We start from the raw sequence: 22,920 nt of genomic DNA, 5'->3' as shown, positions 1-22,920 counted from the left end.
AAATGTAGCCTTAAAGACCGATACTGTGTTACACAAAAGTGCCATTGAAGGAAAAAGTAATGACAGTCCGCTTACACCAATTCCGTCGTGAAGAAAAGCAGATGAAGTTACGCTGGTGTGCATAATTTTTGCGTCATCTCGTCACATAAGGCTTCGCATGTCAGTTACAGGTTGTAAAATAGTCTTGTCGTTTTCATATTTTTTTCAATGAGTGAAATTTTATTTTTGACTTTTTCCGTGGGCGATCCGCTCGTACTTCGTGTACCGCTTTCTTCGGAATTTGGATGTACCCTTTCAGCGTCGTTCGAAAACTAAATGCAGGTAAACACGTTCAGATTTCACCAGCAGACGGTAGAAAAGCGTTTCGCCGCCTGCCGTTAGACAGAGGCACAACACAGCGCCAAAGAAAAAAATCAAGAGTAATCTTTTCACCGCGTAATGCCGTAACGAGTACTGCAGCGCCGCAAAGTAATGCATTGCACACGTTGTTAGCAATCACGCACAAAACGAAATGTTCCAAAGTCAGTCGTTCAGTTCAGCTCTACTACTTATGAAAAAGATAGAAACGTCTGTTTTCATCAGTCTGCTATTGCCTTTAAATGTTTTTTCACTAGCATGTAGATGTTTGGACTTGGATTACTGGTCATCCTACATATTACTCCAGTCAGATGAACGTCAGTAAGGCTAATCCTAAGCTTCGATTTTGTTAATTTCACTGTTGAAAAAAATTTTCACACAAATATGTAGTCCTGAGCATACTCCAGACGCGAGCAGCTATTCGCAACAAGTGAGAGAAGTTCTTGTATCATCCCGGAGGTTCGAGTCCTCCATTGGGAATGGGTGTATGTGTTGTTCTTAGCATAAGTTACTTTAAGCTAGTCTAAGTAGTGTGTAAGTCTAGGGTTTGGTCCCTTAGGAATTCACACACATTAAGTTCCTATAGAACATTTCAATATTTTCTGCAGTGTGAAACATCTCCCTGAGCACACGACTGCACTGAAAGTCAAAGAGCTCCAACTGAATTTCAGGAGGCACGCTTCCAACGTTCACTGCAAAAGGAGTTGCAAAAGCATTACAATCAAGTTCAAATGGAGTGAATCACTTAATATACTGTCAAAGTTTCGTAACAAAGCCTAATGCACCGTAACAAATACATTAAAATGTTCGCTCGATGTCTCTTTGCGCAAATGACCTTTATGAAAGTTGCTTTATCCGCAACAGCAAATTTTCTTTTAAAATCCAAAGCATAGGTAATTAGTTTATGTCTACCCTTCAAAATTGTACTCAAGACATTCAGATGCCTTGCAACTTCAGTTAGAAGTGCAAAATCTGATATCCATTGGAGGTCATCAAACTCGCATCCTGCGTTTCTTCTTGGTGCATGAGCAGTACTATGTCTTCAAGAAAGTTGGAAAAAAACGTTCTAAAACAAAACCTCGACACAGTCAGCGTACTTTTCAAATACAAGGCACATCACCATAGTCACATCCAAGCTCTGTCGGGATGGATTTAAACTGCCGATTTCCCAAACCGTGCGATCTCAGTTTATTAACTGTTTTCATAACAACGCCCACGACGCCACTTCTTTGACCATATTTTGCCAGCAGATTAACGCTATCTTAACGTATCGCTTGTATTTCGTGCTGGATACGGGTTCGATTCCCGGCTGGGTCGGGGATTTTCTACGCTCAGGGACTGGATGTTGTGTTGTCTTCATCATGATTTCATCCCCATCCGGCGCGCAGGTCGCCCAATGAGGCGTGGAATGTAATAAGACCTGCACCAAGGCGGCCGGACCTGCTCCGTAAGGGGCCTCCAGGCCAATGACGCCAAACGCTCATTTCCATTTCAATGAGTACAGCTGTCCTTTCATACAGATCCAAAGAGAAAAAACCCAAATCTTTAGGCTTATCTTTCAATTGCGTTTCCACGTCGTTCGACATTTCTTTGATGCGTCTACAAACTGATCTCCGTCAAAGTGGAACTGTTTCGAAAACCAGAAGAGTCGCTGGACACAAGTTTGTTGCGGTATCAACAAAACATTCTTCACCATCAATGAAGGAACGCCCTATTTTGGGTGTTTTAAGAGCTATGTGATAGCTCACTCTCGATGCACCACCATTGTGGATGGGTTGGTTCTCTTCCTGTAACTACATTACAAGGAAGAGGTAAAATCGAGGGCAAAATCGCGTAATGCTTTATAAATAATGGTAATATTTTTACTAAATGACATATATCTGTATGAAATTTAAACCGAGCGAGGTGGCGCAGTGATTAGCACATTGGACTCGCTTTCGGGAGGACGACGGCTCAAACTCGCGTCCGGCCATCTTGATTTAGGTTTACCCTGATTTCCATGGATCGGTTCACGCAAATGCTGGGATGGTTTCTTTGAAAGATCATGGCTATTTCCTTCTCTAATACGAGCTCCTGCTCCGTCTCTAATGGCTTCGTTGTCGATGGGACGTTAAAAAGTAATCTCCTCCCTCCCTCCTCGTATATGAGCTTTTTTATTTCTCTGCTTCTCGCTCTAGCTGAAAAATTTGGGCCTTCCTTTCCTCAGCGTCGAAAGATCACGAGTTTCTCCTGCAGGAGTTGAAAATATCACTTCACAGTGTACCAAATTAAGTGCAGTTACTCAAGGAGGTCCATTGTGGGCTATAATTGTCGGACGGCAGCGAAACATGGTAGATTTGGTGTTCATATTAAAGAAACTGTGGAAACAGCCATTTATTAATAAAGCCAACGTTATGCCTTTCTCGTTTCTTTGACCTATGTGCACACCTCCCGTGCCTAAGCCATTGTTGATGGAAATATTTCTAAACGTGTTTCTTGCATTCACAGCTCCAGTTTTGCACCTGGTTATCAAAATTGGAACTAATTTCCTTCCAGAGTAAATCGGCTCCGCATTATCGCATTAGAATACCTACCACCGGCCGCTGTGGCCGAGCGGTTCTAGGTGCTTTAGTCCGGAACCACGCTGCAGCTACGGTCGCAGGATCAAATCCTGCCTCGGGCATGGATGTGTGTGATGTTAAAAAATGGTTCAAATGGCTCTAAGCACTATGGGACCTAACATCTGAGGTCATCAGTCCCCTAGACATAGAACTACTTAAATCTAACTAACCTAAGGACATCACAGACATCCATGCCCGAGGCAGGATTCGAACCTGCGACCGTAGCAGCAGCACAGTTCCAGACTTAAGCGCCTAGAACCGCTCGGCCACAGCGGCCGGCGTGTGTGATGTCCTTAGGTTAGTTAGGTTTAAGTAGTTCTAAGTCTAGGGGACTGATGAACTCAGATGTTAAGTCCCATAGTGCTTAGAGCCATTTGAACCATTTTTAGAATACCTGCCAAATTTCGCTGCCGTACGATAACTACACTGGAACTCTGTGGGTAGCTACACTTTAATTATAACCACCCCGTATCAAAAATGTTCAAATGTGTGAGATATCTTATGGGAGTTAACTGCTAAGGTCATCAGTCCCTAAGCTTACACACTACTTAACCTAAATTATCCTAAGGACAAACACACACGCCCATGCCCGAGGGGGACTCGAACCTCCGCCGGGACCAGCCGCACTGTCCATGATTGCAGCGCCTAGACCGCTCGGCTAATCCCGTGCGGCACCCGGTATCCTTTCCACGCCGATAAAATAACATTACAAAACAGACACTGAGGGCCTGTTTGTACTTCAATAAAAAAATTAATCTTCTGCCCACTGTGAGTTGAAACGTAGTAATGACTCGAGCAATTTTCGTTTTGAGGCTCTTAACTCCTGCTCAGCCATTTTCCTCCCACTAATTTCATCCCACTATGAGCGCGAAAGTGACTGCAGTTTCGACAACACTAACGACATGAAGTAAACAGGCCGTTTTCTCGGCGTGCGTGCATTTTCTCACCCCGGCTCTGGATATTTTTTGTCTTTAATTAAATTTAAAATTAATTGATCTTGAGTGTTCTTTTCACCTTTAGTTTAAAATCTTTCATTCTTTCATGGGTCTCTTCTTGATCTTTTGGGTTTATTTTTGTACAACATTCCTTAGGGCAACATTGTTTACGGATTTCTAATTTCATAGAATTTACTTTTACACCATTTTTCGGTGAATTAGGACATTGTCCAGAATTTATCTTTTTTTTCACAACGTCTTTCTTGCACTTCACTCTGAATTTTGCGTTTCGTTCCAATAGGGTGATGTCATATTTACTCTCTGTACTGAGTGTATAATATGAATCACTTCCCATATTTTTTTACAGTCTCTGTTAGCTTCCAATGTGATGTTCATCGTTAAATACATCCTATCACTAATAAATAAGTCTCAGCACGCGGCACACCAAACACACGTTCGAGCGACGTGGAAGTTGTTTGTCTACTTGTACAGCGGTTTGTGAAAATACTTGGCGCAACACGGCAGTCAGATGATTCTAGAAGATGCTTTGACTGTCGATGAGTAATGAAATTTTGTCAACTGAAAGACTTGTTAGTACAGATTCAATAGCTAGAGGAAAGGGAGAAACGACTTACTGGAGTTTAAGTTGTTATTCGCTGGAACGACTCAATTACAAGCACTCTCTAGTTCGTAGTTACACCTGTAGTGCGCCCTGACGCAGTGGCTAGTGTTGCCAATGAGCAATGAGATTATATTGTTTTCACTGATGACAAAAAAATTTTAGAGATAGCGATTTCTGCCAACATTAGAACAGGTATGCCGGCGTAAATAACAATTATGATATCTTTCTCGTATTACACACGTATTAAGAGTTATGATCCAGTATTAATATTGTGATGTACAGATTTCTCGAGAAAATTCTCCTAATGAGAAGGACCCCCCGAATAGATGCAGCAATAACCATGGAGCCAGCTGGTTTCAGGTCGAAGAGGAGCTGATGCGATCAAGTCCTGGGACTAACCACGCATATTGAACGTGGTTTTCAGAACAAGGAAAAGACCAGTGTAGTATTTATAGATCTCTCAGCTGCATACGACACAGTATGGCTTAAAGGATTACTATATAAGCTTGCTACAGTAGTGAAATGTAAGAAGTTATTAAAGCTCTTTTATAATATGCTATCCACAAGGAAGTACAGAGTACATCTTCACGGAAAAACAAACATTAAAGCCTGAATCCTCAATACTGGACTGCAACAAGGCTCTGTGCTAGCTCCTTTACTGTTTAATTTGTACTTCTCTGTTATGCCGGAACTCAACTCACGGAAGTTCGCATATGCCGATGATCTGGCTGTTGCTTTTCATGGCAAGTCATTCGAACAATTGGAATCAGGCCTAAATTCTGACTTAGTGTAGCGTCATAACTACTACCGGACCTGGCATCTGATCCTCAATGCATCAAAAACAGTAAGCATAGTGATGCACCTGAATAACAAACAAGCAGACAGGAAGCTGCTCTTGAATATATCACGCCACAGTATAAGACATGGAAGAGCGCCAAAATACCTGGGGGTTAAACTGGAACGTAGCCTAACATTCAGAGAACATCTGCAGGATGTCAGCCAAAAACTCAGAGGCAGAGTCAATATCATCCAGAAGCTCACAAGCTCTACCCGAGGAAGTAATGCTACGACACTTCGCACTTCCTCCTTGGCTCTAAAAAATGGCTCTGAGCACTATGGGACTTAACATCTGTGGTCATCAGTCCCCTAGAACTTAGAACTACTTAAACCTAACTAACTTAAGGACATCACACACATCCATGCCCGAGGCAGGATTCAAACCTGCGACCGTAGCAGTCGCGCGGTCCCGGACTGAGCGCCTGAACCGCTAGACCAACGCTGCCGGCCTCCTTGGCTCTAGTCAACAGCGTTGAAGAATACTGTGCGCCTGTGTGGACCAACAGTTCGCACGTCAATAAAGTAGATGCTCGCCTAAATGACATCTTGCGAACAATAACTGGAACAGTGAGACCTACCCCAACACCATGGCTCTCTGTGCTGGCAAACATTGAACCTCCCTCACTCCGCAGACAACGCGCAATCCAAAGAGAAATGGAAAAACTGCTGCAGACACCACACTCCCAATACACGCTGATGTGCATGGCCCGACACGATTAAAGTCAAGAAATCCCTTCTGGAACCACTCCTCGTACAATCGGGACACCATAGCAGAATGGAAACTCCTATTGCAACAAGCAAATGTTAACAATGGACACCTCATTAAGAACCCGGCTGATCGTGTTCCTGACTTCAACATCCTTCGAAGAACCTGGGTGGCACAAAACAGAATGACAACTGCTGTTGGACGGTGCAACGAGCTGATGGCCAAGTGGGGCTACGTGGACGATCCTCACTGTGACTGCGGCGAAATACAGACGATGCAGCATATAATCGAGTGTGAAATTCATGGTTTTCGTGACGGTTCATTAGAGGATCTGCATAGACTCACAGACTGTGACATTTCATGACTTTGTAATTTAAGTGTTTCTGTTTAATTGTCAATTTTTTTTTACAGAGTACAACATGTATGCACTAAAGGTTTATAAGTACTGTAATATGTCTAACTAAATTTATGATGAATAATGAATGTTTTGTTATATTTGCGTGCTAATTAAGTTTCCCATGCTGAATGTGTATAGTACTGTAAAACATCTGGCATATCGAACGCAAAATAAAATAAATAATTTGTTTACAAAGATAGTGCCACTGGTATTATGAGCCCCTTTGGTGCTGGCAATACGAGCCACCAACAGATAAGATCACAAATTTTAACAACATAAGCCTCGTAGAGAAAGATTTCAAGGCATTTTCGAGCAAGGAAATGGCCTATAAGAGACAGCAAAGTGTGGAGACCATCTTCAAGAAAATATCTGCATCGTACAAACTAATTCCAATAATCAGTTTAGAAAAGGTGTATTTCTGGTAATTTGTTGTTTAATTCTTTGAATTTATCTCATGGGGCTCATATTGCAAGCACAGTTTTCTCTCAGAACATCTGCGGTTCCATAAAACAAAATTCCTTTCTTTGTGTCATGCATAATATCTCAAAGTTATATGATAAATAACTAAAATCCATGTCACAATATATGCTTAGCAGTTTTGAAGTAAATAGAAAAGAAATGGTGGCAGTAAGGATAAAATAAGAAAAAAACAAATTGGGGTCCATTATAACACTTCTTCCTATACTGCTACATCAACGATGAATATATTTTTAGGAATTTTTCTTAACAGCATCAATGAGGTGGTCATATACTTCAGGAACTGGCTTGATGTTCAGTATCAGTGTCCAAAGTAACAAATAATTTTGGCCAATCCCCTTTCTTGAAGTTATAACAGCGGCCACAGGATACATACTGTGGTCAAATAGCAGAGTGAAACTGCACTGGAATGACCTACGTCGCCGGCCGCGGTGGTCTAGTGGTTCTAGGCCGGCAGTCCGGAACCGCGGGACTGTTACGGTCGCAGGTTCGAATCCTGCCTCGGGCATGGATGTGTGAGATGTCCTTAGGTTAGTTAGGTTTAAGTACTTCTAAGTTCTAGGGGACTGATGACCACAGAAATTAAGTCCCATAGTGCTCAGAGCCAATGACCTATGTCGAGAATGAGTTGTGTTATGCTATTACTGACGAAAATCATATCTGGATTGAATCATCTACGCCAACAGCCATTGTTAAACGAAAGTGGCAAATGTGAATAAGAGACAATTCACTAACAATTGCCAATTGTTCTAGTAATTCACCATTGTCATCACTGACCTCACATCTCCAATATTGTGACACATGAAATCTCCTACCACAAAGTTTACTTTCTGGCTTCTGGAGTTGATCGGTCCATTGAACGAGAATAATTTAGTGTCTTAAACTGAGTTGGAAATTTAGATTCTTACAATTTCTATCTCATTTTCCCAAGCAAAGGTCAAGGTATCAGGCTATGTGAGTATGACACTTCCATGCTTGCTGCGTGGTATTTCAGCTACTAGTTGCATACCCTAGTACTGGGTCTTATTTGTTTGATATCTTGGTTGGTTTCTTGAATGCATGCTACATCAAAGTCGACTCAACAACTCTCTTTTGCAGGATGATACGCCTTCAGTGTTAAAAGACTTCACTGTAAATTTGGGCCCCGAAAAGGGCTTATTTTCATATTTTATCGCTGTCGTATTAGGTATTAAAGTAGCGGATACTTCACTGATTGGGACACTCGATGTGTCCTGTAACAGGAGGTAGCATATTGAATGATGTCCGCAGGCATACATCCTGAGTGCACAATGTGATCCTTCCCACACCTTGCTGCTGTTTTCCCATGGGGTACCTGTGGTGTCACCGCCAAACACCACACTTGCTAGGTGGTAGCCTTTTAAATCGGCCGCGGTCCGGTAGTATACGTCGGACCCACGTGTCGCCACTGTCAGTGATTGCAGACCGAGCGCCGCCACACGGCAGGTCTAGAGAGACTTGCTAGCACTCGCCCCAGTTGTACAGACGACTTTGCTAGCGAAGCTACACTGACCGATACGCTCTCATTTGCCGAGACGATAGTTAGCATAGCCTTCAGCTACGTCAATTGCTACGACCTAACAAGGCGCCATAATCCTTTGCTATATATATTGTGGTTATAACATGTACCGTCAAGAGAGATGTTCTACAATTGTGGATTAAGGTTAAGTATTATATCAACTACGTACTTTATTTGCTACTATTAATTCCTTTAACTGTTCCAGACCTCACGCCAATCTGCGTGAGCTTAACGCGTGCCTTTCGGCTTCCTCTCATTGTGACTTGGCAGTCTTGCCAAGTCACAACAGTACCATTTTTGGCCAGACCTTCGAATTTTGTGCTAAAAGGGATAGGAGAATGGTGTCTGGTCTTTCTGCAGCTCCGTTGCGGTGCTTGGTTGCAGAAGCTGCGAACTGCCAACTGCTGGCTCGGTGGGCGTGCAGGACTCCTGATTAGCTCGTCTCTCGCCTCGCTATCTCCCCTGCTGGCAGTTAATGGCTGCCGAGGGGGGCGCAATGAGTCACTCGGCATTTCGCAACAGCTGGCCACCAGGCGGGGCGCTTGCAAAGATTCGTGCCTTTCCGACGCTTTTGCGCAGTCAAATGTACTTACAAAGGAACTGTCAAGTCTCAACCACAGCAACAAAACGTATTACATTCCAGTTATTGGATCTATCAACATACATTATCCGTTCCCTAGTTGCCTAAAGTAAATCGTATAAACACATCTTATACCACAAAGCACTGGTAGTATATTATGTTGGTGCATAAATTAGTAGCGTTTTTCCATAAGTTAAATAAACACGACAGATACAAATAACAGAGACTTTATTCATCAATAATATATTCTCCTTCACTATTTATAACAGTCTGCCAACAATGGGGTAACATTTCGATTCCGCGATTGTAAAAATCACGTGGTTTTGAGGCGAAGAACTCGGCGTGCCATGTTCGGAGCGTATTTTCATCCGCAAAGGAAGCTCCTTGAGGGTTCTTCGACTGGGAGAGGAGAAGGTAAAAATCTGAAGGCGCAAGATCAGGTGAATAAGGTGGGTGTGGTATGACTTCCCAACCCAAGTCCCGTATAGCGTTTTTTGTCAGTCTAGCACAATGCTGGCGGGCGTTACCGCGAAGCAGTATGACTTCACGCTGTCTTCCTGCTCATTGTTCTCGTATTATTTTTTCAGGACGTCCCAGTAGTTGACAATAAATGTCAGCAGCGACAGTTACACCTCGAGGAAGCAATTCGTAGTACACCACACCGTCGCTGCTCCACCAGATGAATAACATTATCTTTTGTGGTTGCACGGAGGTCTTTGTACGGGGAGTTGCTGCTTTGTTTGGGCTCAACAATTCCTTTCTCTTCCTTATGATAGCATAAAGACACAATTTCTAGTCATCAGTAACGTTACAGGATAAGATTGGTCGGTGTTGTTTGCCGGTCGCAGTGGTTGAGCGGTTCTAGGCGCTTCAGTTTGGAACCGCGGGACAGCAACGGTCGCAGGTTCGAATCCTGCCTCCGGCATGGACGTGTGTGATTTCCTCAGGTTAGTTAGGTTTAAGTAGTTCTAAGTCCTAGGGGACTGATGACCTCAGATGTTAAGCCCCATAGTGCTCAGAGCCATTTGAACCATTCGGTGTTGTTCAAGAGCCAATTGATGACGAGCAAGCAGAGATGCACATATCGCCACCGCCGAACAAAAACACTATGAACTTATGCACCAACCTAATATTATGGAATGTTTGATTTTTTCAGTTCAACACAATTACAACAATAATAATCGTAATGGCTCTGAGCACTATGGGACTTGGAACAGCTATGGTCATCAGTCCCCTAGAACTTAGAACTACTTAAACCTAACTAACCTAAGGACATCACACAACACCCAGTCATCACGAGGCAGAGAAAATCCCTGACCCCGCCTGGAATCGAACCCGGGAACCCGGGCGTGGGAAGCGAGAACGCTACCGCACGACCACGAGCTGCGGACTAATAATCGTAATAATAATACTGTGGTCTCTCAGGTTTTCTTGGTGCGACTGATTAATGGTGTGTATCCGAGTGTTCTGCCGAGTTGTTGTTTCCATTTTATGCACAATATTTAGATGATCGACCCATCTGTCTTATTCAGGTGCTGTGACTTCTGCTGTTAAGTGTTCTCGCTGCCTGGATTCCAACCAGACTCTTGGTCTCACGCCGCTGCTCATAGCCATTTGCGATTCTCGACTCCCACTGCGCCCTTGATAGATAGTCTTTGCTTTTTCAGAGCTCGCAGTGACGTTCAGTGAAACACAAATTCTCTTCGTGTTTTCCAACTCCGGTGGATGTTATGACTGGTGAAATTTTAGTAAACTGAATGCTTATAACCAGACTTTATTTAAACTGAAACCGCCACACCTGTTTATCAGTTTTTCTGACATCTTGATTTCGATAGATTCCCTAATTATACTGTCCCAGAAACTTGGCGTTTGCACCTCGGTACTGGTCTCATCGTGTTTCATGATTATATTCGGTGTTGTGCTCGGCGACAGCTGATTTGATTCAAATGGTTCTAAGCAATATGGGACTTAACATCGGAGGTCATCAGTCCCTTAAGCTTAGAACTACTTAAACCTAACTAATCTAAAGACATCACACACATCTATGCCCGAGGCAGGATTCGAACCATCGAACGTAGCAGCAGCGCGGTTCCTAATTGAAGCGCCTAGAACCGCTCGGCCACAGCGGCCGGCACAGCTAATTTGTTTGGTTGTTTTACTCTGATATGTCGCTGATGTTCTTTGCATCTCTCATCAACTATTATGACAGTCTGCCATGTAGTGGCTGTGCCCTCTTGTAATGTTTTGTGGTTCCTGGCCGGATGAGGAGAGGGTGGTGTATAGGTGGGTGGCCGGTTTCCTCTCACCACAACACAAAATGCACACGTGGTTGAAATACACTTTATTACAGGAACCAATTGACTACTTAACTTCAATGATGTCCAGTCTGAAGTTGTGTGGTGACTGGCAATCGAATAACATGTACTAATTCTTGAGTCTTGTCCGTGTACATACCGCAATTATATGCAATGACTAACGTTCCCTCACAGCTAGCTAGGGTGCGAGGCGACGACTGTCATTGTGGAAGACTAGAGCACAGTGCGACGTATTGAGGTGCAATGTGAACTGAGTTCCGATGCGACGCACTGTGGTACAGAAATTGAGGGATTGAGACAGTTTGCTCGGCGGCGGCGGCCCATATGCACGCTGCCCTGGGGTGTTACCGGCGCGTAGCCTGAGTGCTGGTATTGGTCTTCTCTTGTTACAGGCGCGCTTCGTTCAGCGCCTCCTACTGGTTCCTAGTGCCGACCGGTGTGCTGGCAAAGACGTACGCCAGCACATGCCACGCATAACACGCGCCGCATTCGCATGGAATGTGATACACAATCGACTGTCGGAGACCTATATCATCTTTTAATGGCACGAGGAGTGAAGATAGAGGCCAATGTGCGTAGGTACATCTTCCACGGTCCCGTCCGTTCTTCTCTTAAGTAACCCCTCAAAGGAAGGTAGTTTATCCCCTTTTTCAAGTTCCATTGTATATTTTATATTACGGTGGATGCATTTTAAATGTTTCAGGAACTCTTGAAGTCTTTCCACTCCATACGACACACTACTAACTTTCGTCTACGTACCGACAGAAACACGTTGGTTTCAACTTCACCGATTCTAGTACCTTTGCTTCAAAATGTTCCATGTATAGCGACGCTTACGACAGGTGATAACGGGCTACCTAGCGCCACGCCATCGGTTGGTCCATAATACACACATCAAAAAAAGTTTTGCATCACCTCGGTTCCGAGAGTTCCGGAACCTGTACGGAAAATTGGAATAGGGATCAACATAAACATCATTCCCGTCCTTTTTATTGCTCATGAAAACCACACATTGCATGTTGTACCACCATACAGCGGGACCCTCAGAGGGACGGTCCTGATTGCTGTAGACACCGGTACCTGTAATACCAAGTAGCACGTCCTCTTGCACTGATGCATGCCTGTATTCGTCGTCCACAAGTTCATCAAGGCACTGTTGGTCCATATTGTCCCACTACTCAACGGCGATTCGGCGTAGATCCCTCAGAGTGGTTGCTGGCTCACGTCGTCCATAAACAGCCCTTTTCAATCTATCCCAGGCATGTTCGACAGGGTTCATGTCTGGAGAACATGCTGGCCACTCTAGTCGAGCGATGTCGTTATCCTGAAGGAAGTCATTCACAAGGTGTGCACGATGGGGGCACGAATTGTCGTCCATGAAGACGAATGCCTCGCCAACATGCTGCCGATATGGTTGCACTATCGGTCGGAGGATGGCATTCACGTATCGTACAGCCGCCACGGCGACTTCCATGACCACCAGCGGCGTACTTCGGCCCTACATAATGCCAGTCCAAAACAGCAGGGAACTTCCACCTTGCTGCACTCGCTGGACAGTGTGTCTAAGGCGTTCAGCCTGACCGGGTTGCCTGCAAACACGTCTCCGACGGCTGTCTGGTTGAAGGCATATGCGACACTCATCGGTGAAGAGAACGTGATGCCAATCCTGAGCGGCCCATTCGGCATGTTGTTGGGCCCAGTTATACCGCGCTGCGTGGTGTTGTGGTTGCAAAGATGGACCTCGCCATGGTCCCCAGGAAATGGGACTCTTTTAAAGAGGAATACTGTGTCGCATTTGACCATAATATCCGTATCCCGGAGCCTCAGGTGAGTGAGGCGGTGTACGAAGTTAGCGGAGTTGCAGATGTAAGGAGAGAGATTCTTAATGCACAGCGAGTGCCGACATCTACAGCTTTGTAGCCCCTAATATCTCAGTTGAGGGGATACTGTCGATACAAAATTTCATTTCATGTTCCGACCAAAAATAAAACTTAACAGGAAGCATCTTTCCGCCCAGTTTTCACTCATGATTGATAGTAAATTGGCATGCTCTCTATATGGCGTTTCGAGGGCAGCTAACATCATTCCAGAGGAAGAATTGTTCATAACTTTGGATGTCTTTGGTGGCAGCCAGCGGAATGCCGTTCACCTCCCCTAACATTCTGTATAGGACTACGATTTGGATTCTGTAGATGACATAGAAATGGTACATCTACATGATACCTTACAAATCACACTTAAGTGTCTGGCAGAGGGTTCATCAAACTACTTTCAGGTTATTTCTCTATCGTTACACTCTCTGACAGTGCGTGGGAAAAATGAACGCTTAAATTTTTCAGCATGAACTCTGGTTTCTCTTATTTTATTTGGATAATGTTTTATCCCTATATAGGGTAGCGTCAACGAAATATTTTCGCATTCAGAGGAGAAAGTTGGTGACTCATATTTCTTGAAAAGACATTGCCAGAACGAAACAGTCTTTGTTTTAATGGTTGCCACCCCAGCCGCTTATCTTATCCGTCACACTCTCTCCACTATTTTCCTATGATACAAAACGAGCTACCGTTCTTTGGGCTTTTCGATGTTTTCGTTAGTCCCACCTAATAAGGATCCCATACCACACAAAAATACTCTAACGGAGGACGGACAAGTGTAGGCAGTCTCTTTACTAGATCTGTTGCGTCTTCTACGTGTTTTGTCAAAAAAAAAAAAAAAAAAAAAAAAAAAACGCAGTCTTCGTTTTGGCTTCCTCACAACATTATCTATGTGTTCGTTCCAGTTTATGTTGTTCATAATTGTAATTCCTAATATTTAGTTGAACTGCAGCCTTTAGATTTATGTGATTATCGTGTAGCCGAAATTTAACGAATTCTTTTAGTACTCATGTGCATGACCTCACGCTTTTCCTTATTTAGAGTTAATTGCCACTTTCCGCATCATACAGATACCGTATCTAAGTAATTTTGCAATTGGTTTGATCTTCTGATCACTTTACTAGACACTAAATGGCAGCATAATCTGCAAACAATCTAAGAGTGCTGCTTAGATCGTCTTCCAAATACACTCCTGGAAATGGAAAAAAGAACACATTGACACCGGTGTGTCAGACCCACCATACTTGCTCCAGACACTGCGAGAGGGCTGTACAAGCAATGATCACACGCACGGCACAGCGGACACACCAGGAACCGCAGTGTTGGCCGTCGAATGGCTCTAGCTGCGCAGCATTTGTGCACCGCCGCCGTCAGTGTCAGCCAGTTTGCCGTGGAATACGGAGCTCCATCGCAGTCTTTAACGCTGGTAGCATGCCGCGACAGCGTGGACGTGAACCGTATGTGCAGTTGACGGACTTTGAGCGAGGGCGTATAGTGGGCATGCGGGAGGCGGGGTGGACGTACCGCCGAATTGCTCAACACGTGGGGCGTGAGGTCTCCACAGTACATCGATGTTGTCGCCAGTGGTCGGCGGAAGGTGCACGTGCCCGTCGACCTGGGACCGGACCGCAGCGACGCACGGATGCACGCCAAGACCGTAGGATCCTACGCAGTGCCGTAGGGGACCGCACCGCCACTTCCCAGCAAATTAGGGACACTGTTGCTCCTGGGGTATCGGCGAGGACCATTCGCAACCGTCTCCATGAAGCTGGGCTACGGTCCCGCACACCGTTAGGCCGTCTTCCGCTCACGCCCCAACATCGTGCAGCCCGCCTCCAGTGGTGTCGCGACAGGCGTGAATGGAGGGACGAATGGAGACGTGTCGTCTTCAGCGATGAGAGTCGCTTCTGCCTTGGTGCCAATGATGGTCGTATGCGTGTTTGGCGCCGTGCAGGTGAGCGCCACAATCAGGACTGCATACGACCGAGGCACACAGGGCCAACACCCGGCATCATGGTGTGGGGAGCGATCTCCTACACTGGCCGTACACCACTGGTGATCATCGAGGGGACACTGAATAGTTCACGGTACATCCAAACCGTCATCGAACCCATCGTTCTACCATTCCTAGACCGGCAAGGGAACTTGCTGTTCCAACAGGACAATGCACGTCCGCATGTATCCCGTGCCACCCAACGTGCTCTAGAAGGTGTAAGTCAACTACCCTGGCCAGCAAGATCTCCGGATCTGTCCCCCATTGAGCATGTTTGGGACTGGATGAAGCGTCGTCTCACGCGGTCTGCACGTCCAGCACGAACGCTGGTCCAACTGAGGCGCCAGGTGGAAATGGCATGGCAAGCCGTTCCACAGGACTACATCCAGCATCTCTACGATCGTCCCCATGGGAGAATAGCAGCCTGCATTGCTGCGAAAGGTGGATATACACTGTACTAGTGGCGACATTGTGCATGCTCTGTTGCCTGTGTCTATGTGCCTGTGGTTCTGTCAGTGTGATCATGTGATGTATCTGACCCCAGGAATGTGTCAATAAAGTTTCCCCTTCCTGGGACAATGAATTCACGGTGTTCTTATTTCAATTTCCAGGAGTGTAGTTTATATAGGTCAAGAACCGCAGAGGGCCTATAACACTTGCTCGTGGAACGCCAACAATCACTTCTGTTTTATTTGATCATTACAACGTACTGTTACCTTTCTGACAGGAAATTACGAATCCAGTTACACAACTGAGACGATGGTCCAAAGGCACGCAATTTTTTTTAGAAATCTCTGAGGATTGGTGTCAAAAGCCTTTAGGAAACCTAGAAACGTGGACTCAATTTGAGAGCCTCTGTAGATAGCACTCATTACTTTGTGTGATTAAAGAGCTATATGTGTTTCGCAAGAGCGATGTTTTCTGAATTGGTGCTGTCTATGTATCTTACCTTGGAGATAATTCATAATGTTTGAACACAATATATATTCCAAAATCCCACAGTAAGTCGACGTCAGTGATACGCGTTAGTAATTCAACTTATTACTCTTATTTCCTTTCTTGAATCTTTGTGCGACCTTTGTAACTTTGCTAAGTATGGAGCTATTGTAGCAGCATACTCTGAAAGAAACCTAACTGGTATACAGTCTAGATCTGAAGACTTGCCTTTATTAAGTGATTTAAGCTGCTTCCGTACTCCAATGATATCTACTTCTAAAGTTGCTCATGCTCGTTGCTGGTCTTGATTCGAATTCCGGAATATTTATTTCGCCTTTTTTTTGTGGTGGTATTTCGGAAAACTGCGTTTAGTAACTTCGCTCTAGTCGCACTGTCGTCGGTAATACTGAACGATGGCAAATCCTGAGGGCTTACCCCCTTTATTTTAATTATGGTTAAGATGTTTAACAAAGTGGGCTGACACTGATTGCGTACTGCTTGCGTCGGTATCTAGTTGCACTGCGGGTAATTAGTGGTGATGGGTCTGTCCTGTTGACGAACAAATTTTCTTATCTGTTGTGTTGCTGCTGTGTGGGGAGAGAAGCGCTGCCCGGACAGTTACCGCAGGGACCGCCTTAATTGACCGGAATTCTGGGCAGGCAGAAGCAACCGCCTGCAGGTAAAATGTAGTGAGCACTCTGGGGCTGCTGGCCACTTGCAAGTCAGGGGAGAGGGTTGCGCGAGGCCCAGGACGACAAGGAGTCACAAAACTACGCTAGTGTTCTGCTGTTGACGCGGTGCGGTGTATTGTTCCCAATGCTAGCCGGAGTCCTGTATTTTAACTTTCAGGACCTATCAAACGATAGGATGGCGCGCTCGAAATTGCCTCTGCCGGGAGAAAAAGGTTTCGCAGTCTGCAGATATCTGCGGGCCAGCTGGCCGAGGTTATTTTCTTTTAAGAGAAGCGCATCTTCTAGCATTGTAAAAAGTTTCTCCTCAGAATCTGAGATGATCCTGCGCTTCTGGTTGCCCAACAGTGTGTCACCAGCGCAGCCAATATATTTTTTTTTACGATGTTTAGGCTCCCACGTCAAGCAATTTCCCAGCCACGCTGAAAATAAGCGTCATGATTGGGAATCAGACGGTGACGTCAGAAGACCTGTTAGTGGTGTCAGTAATTTTTGGTAGTAAGCCACTCTATTTGGGAAATAACTTTGAAAAATCCTGCTGGGTGTAATTGGTAGTTTGAATTTTTCGAGGTGCTCTGTGTGGAGTGTTTTTGAAAGAAGTGGATTTCGGAGGGTTGGTGTTGGGTTGTTTGGGAGAAGAGACTAAACAGCGAGGTCATCGGTCTCGTCGGATTAGGGAAGGACGGGGAAGGAAGTCGGCCGTGCCCTTTCGAAGGAACCATCCCGGCATTTGCCTGGAGCGATTTAGGGAAATCACGGAAAACCTAAATCAGGATGGACGGACGCGGGATTGAACCGTCGTCCTCCCGAATGCAGTGGATTTTGTGAAATTTTTTAGTAGAGTTTGTCTGGGGACGGCATGGTGTGAAGATCGGAGGGTTCGACAAGGAGTGGCGATCGAGGTGGAGTCCAACGTTCGAGTCTGTGTACAGACACCCGGATTTAGCAGTGCCGAGCACGGGGTTCACTCAAAACAGGCAGCTGTCTGTGGCGACCATCTTTGCAGTTCTGGAACATAGAGAATTTTCAATGGGCTTTAGACCCTCCCCAGAGTGTTGCTTCGATTTGCGGCAGTACTTGTTCAATTAACGTATTTAGCACAGTCTTACAGATTCGTGGTTCACAATTATTATCACTTAAGAGAGAATCAGGCAGATAGCATTAATGTTCGTAGCCACAGAGGAAGGCGTTGCGTAGAGAATTCCCATCATTCGCGTCACTATTGCCAGCCAGCCATTACCATTCACGTAATTGTGGTTTATAGGTGTTTAATCGGACATGTTTTTTGTTATTATGATGGAACAGCATACTCCATGCAAGTTTCATTTCCAATAAATCAGTCATTTCAATGAATAACCTTTCTCATTTCAATTGAAAATATAACTTGTTCATTTGATAATTTTTTGGTTTGTTTCAGTGGGCTGTTTGATATCAATCATTGTTTTATCTCAAGTTGGCAACTTGGGGTTCACCACTAGGACCACACATTATTAATATGCGTTCAGACATTCCCTTGTGCACACATTGCAGTAGTGTAGATTAAGGGTTGTTCTGAGTCAGGTGTCCTTCCGGTGCAGAAATTAATCACAGGTAATTCCCACATTACCATACCAGCATGGCATCTTGTATAAATTGGCGATCCTACCATGATTGGACTTTGTTAGGAAGATCTTGATGTGCAGTCAGTAGTTTAGAAGTGATTTCTAGTGGTTTATCTTACATCAAGGATTGTGAACACTTAGCTCTATTATAGTCATAGTTGATGACGTGAATTTAATAATTCAAATGTTTACTTTTCAGCTCATTGTTTTGTTTTACATATATTTTTAGCGTGGTTTTTGCACTATGCATTGCAGATGTTTCACAGTGTTGATATCTTCACTGTATTTTTTTTATTTTAAGAATTGGTTATCCACGTGTAAGTAGTGTCAAGATAATATCGATATTTCAGGCATAGTTTGGCGACTGATATCACTCTTGTGCTGATATGGTAGATAGGATCTTTCCACAAGACACTTTAATCTGTGTAGTGACCCATGGTTTTTATATGGCTGTTAAGTGTTCTTTCTGATTAGCTTATGCAGAGAGCTGTTTTCAAATACTAATATGAATTGATCATGGAATAGATTAAATTTTATGTTAGCATTTGGTTCATTATAAACTACATGTCATGTCATCTCCTGTAAACTGTTCTTGAAAAGATTTGTCATGGGGTCATTAATTACTCTAACTGATTTCCACTGAGGAGTGTCCATACTGTAAGGCGCTATGTTACTTAGTCTAACTAATTGTACCTTATGATCAGAGAGAGCATTTGTTACTGGGTAAACAGTCATTTTCTTACTCTGAGCTTCATCAAAGAATACATTATCAATTAGGTTCCTACTGTCTTTATCCACCCGGTTGCAAGCTAATTACTGAGACCAAATTATATGAACAAAATGAAGTTTTCAGATCATTTTTCCTGTCAGCATCCTTTAGAAAATCTACATTAAAGTTACCACAGACTATTAATTGCGTAACAGTAAGGAAACCGGATTACTCGTAAATAATTCAAAGTTTCTCAGTGGAAATTCACCTGACATATAATCCTCTCTATAGTAAATTACCAAAGAAGAAATATATATAACAAAAGACGTAAAAATAAGAGACATTCAATCCAAAATTGAAGTCATAACAACCATAGAACCATTCAAATTAAAAATTTCTCATTCAACAAAAACTCTATAATCAATTATTAAATAATAGATGTGCTTCTAACGTCATATGCACATCTTTATTCTCTGTACCTCATAAGCTCGTCTTTAACGGAATCACAAACACAAAATAGGGATTTTCTTTCTTTTTTTCATCGCTTGTTCTCTGTTGTGCTGCATCTGAATTAAAGTCCCTCTATAAACGATACATGGACCATAAAAATCCTTACAATTCGTGATGAACCACACTCAATTAAACTTGTACAAGGTGTTCCAACATTATCTATACAGCACACAGTTCTCTGCGCTGATCACTACAAAATCTACTTGTCTCAATGTTTTTTAACTTTTTTTCTGTCTTAATGTATGTAACAACTCCTCCGGTATTCTATCGTACAATTTGAATTTCAGTTAGTGACACACCAGTCAGAAGTGCTAAATCGTGCAAATATTTTCTCAGACTACGTTCTGAGGTCTCCAGTTCAGCTAAAACCAATACGCCGCCTGCCAGGGGCCGGATCATAACCTGTTGCCTACAAGGGTAATCGCTACTGAACAATGCTTGCGTAGTAAGTGAAACACGATGTGCTTCTAACATCAGATGCACATCTTTATTCTCTGTACCTCATGAGCACGTCTTTAACGGAATCACAAACACAAATTAGGGACTTTCTTTCTTTTTTTCATTGATTGTTCTCTGTTGTGCTGCATCTGAATTAAAGTCCCTCTATAAACGGTACATGCACCATAAAAATCCTTATAATTACGTGATGAACAACATTCAGTTCAACTTGTATAAGGTGTTCCAAAATTATCTGTACAACTTTGATCGCATATGTACGTTACTAAGCGACTATCCAGGAGCCGGAACCTAGTTCCAGTTGCAACTTGCCTAACACCTAGCAGAGGAACAGAAATTTGATTCTCAGTATTTCCCGTAGTTATTGACGCAGTTTAAACATATTTATTCATAAGAGGTGTACTCTTATGTTGAAAGTTTCACACAATAAGAGAAGGGTTATAATTAGAAACTGTGTTTGTCTTGAGGCAGTGTAACTAATGCAACGCAAATACCCGGACTTTATTCATCCAGTATTTGAGAATGACAGCACAATTTCCTACAAATTTTACACATAATTTCGAACCCTTACGAATCTTTGTCTTGCTGAAAGCTCCCACAGAATTATGAAAGGAAAAAAGTTTATCGTTTACAATATTTTCGCTGTTCATGTAGTTAAACTTCATCTTCAGATATGACGTTTTTATTTAAACTTCTTTACGACCGACTCTATTCGTGACACAGTATGCAGACAGTATCCCAACATACCACTGAATGTACTTGCAAAATTATATCATTGTACGGCACATAGCTCAGGAGGCATGACGTCATAGACATTTAGATGCGTCAAAAACTAGATCCTGCGTATAATGGAGCGCAAATCATCCAGTGTTTCATAATGAGAACACTCAGCGACTTCCAACAAACTTTAAGCATAATTTTAAACCTTTTTCAAAGTGTTTCTCGCTTACATGCTTCTCGTCAAACATCTAACACATTAACTGATTTGTGAAGTAATCAAAAGGTTCAAAAGGCTCTGAGCACTATATGACTTAACTGCTATGGTCATCAGTCCCCTAGAACTTAGAACTACTTAAACCTTACTAACCTAAGGACATCACACACATCCATGCCCAAGGCAGGATTCCAACCTGCGACCGTAGCGCTCACGCGATTCCAGACTGTAGCGCCTAGAACCGCACGGCCACTCCGGCCGGCTGAAGTAATCAAATGGTTCAAATGGCTCTGAGCACTATGCGACTTAACTTCTGAAGTCATCAGTCGCCTAGAACTTAGAACTAATTAAACCTAACTAACCTAAGGACATCACACACATCCATGCCCGAGGCAGGATTCGAACCTGCTACCGTAGCGGTCGCTCGGCTCCAGGCTGTAGCGCCTAGAACCGCACGGCCATTCCGTCCGGCTTAAGTAATCAGACTTTTGAAGTTGTATTATACATGGGAGTTCGATTCTTTAAAGAACCAGGAGTTTACTGCTATTTGAGAAATGTGGATAGGCAGAAAGGTGCGGTTTGCGGCGTCATGTTCACGCACGCCTGAAGCATTTTTTGTTTTGTTTTGCAGAAGGCGAAATGGTGTTTGGAACGGTTGATAGACGCCACGTCTGACACACAGGTCCAATGGAACTTCCAGACAAATTACAGATGCATACCACCATCACTCCCGACCACCAAACACTTGTAAACGATGGTCAATGAATCAGGAAGTATCGCGAAGAGGACGAGTTCTGCTTATCCGAGCACGAGTGACGCAGATTGAAACAGGTATATATCCACAGCCCAACCAAATCAATCCGTCTAGCGTCCCGACAGTTGCAGCTGCCACCAATCACACTGCACAGGATGTTACACGAGAGACTGAAGCTTCATGCGTACAGGGTGCAGCAGCTGCATGCTCTTCAACCTAATGACAGACCAAAGCTCAAAGCATTTGCATTTGAGATTCTGAGGCGCGTGCGTGATGACCCAGACTATCTTAAACAGGTGACGTTCACCGACGAAGCTTCCTTTCATGTGTCTGGGGAGGTAAACCAACGCAATGTGAGGGTCTTGTGCTGTGTGAAGCCCTATTTTTGCACGGAGACTGTGCGCGGCAGTCCAAACGTAAACGGGTGGTGTTGTCTGCTTCATGATCGTGTAGAAGGACCATTTTTCCTTGCAGAGGCGTTAGCAGCCTCGACTGCTTATCCGCGTTGGAACAGTCTACATTTCCACAGGTCTTGAAGTCATGCAGCTGCAGGGTGGTGCCCCTCCTTACTTCCTCACTGGGCCTCGACGGTTAGGAAGGCATTGGGCGAAACACTTCCAGGACACCGGATTAGCAGAAGGGACCTATTTCCTGGCCCCCAAGGTCTCGAGACATGACCACATTACATTTTTTTTCAATGAGGCTTTGTGAAAGATGGGGTCTACCAGACCCCGGAGCGAAACCATCAGATCACTGAAGTTAAGCGATGTCGGGCTGGGCTAGCACTTGAATGAGTGAACATCCGGTCTGCCGAGCGCTGTTGGCAAGTGGGCACCACTCAGCTCTTCTGAGGCAATCTGAGGAGCTACTTGATAGAGAAGTAGTGGCTCCGGTCTCGTAAACTGACTTACGGTCGGGAGAGCGGTATGCTGATCACATGCCCTCCGAGTCCTCATCCAGTGACGCCTGTGGGCTGAGGATGACACGACGGCCGGTCGGTTCCATTGGGCCTTCGTGGCCTGTCTAGGCGGGGTTTAGTTTGTACTTCTATAGGACATCTGTTTTTCTGACAGTAGCAAGGCAATGCTTTTTGAGTTTGTT

The sequence above is a fragment of the Schistocerca piceifrons genome, chromosome X (genome assembly GCF_021461385.2).
Source record: "Schistocerca piceifrons isolate TAMUIC-IGC-003096 chromosome X, iqSchPice1.1, whole genome shotgun sequence".
Lineage (NCBI taxonomy): Eukaryota > Metazoa > Arthropoda > Insecta > Orthoptera > Acrididae > Schistocerca > Schistocerca piceifrons.
This window is presented reverse-complemented; position numbering follows the sequence as displayed.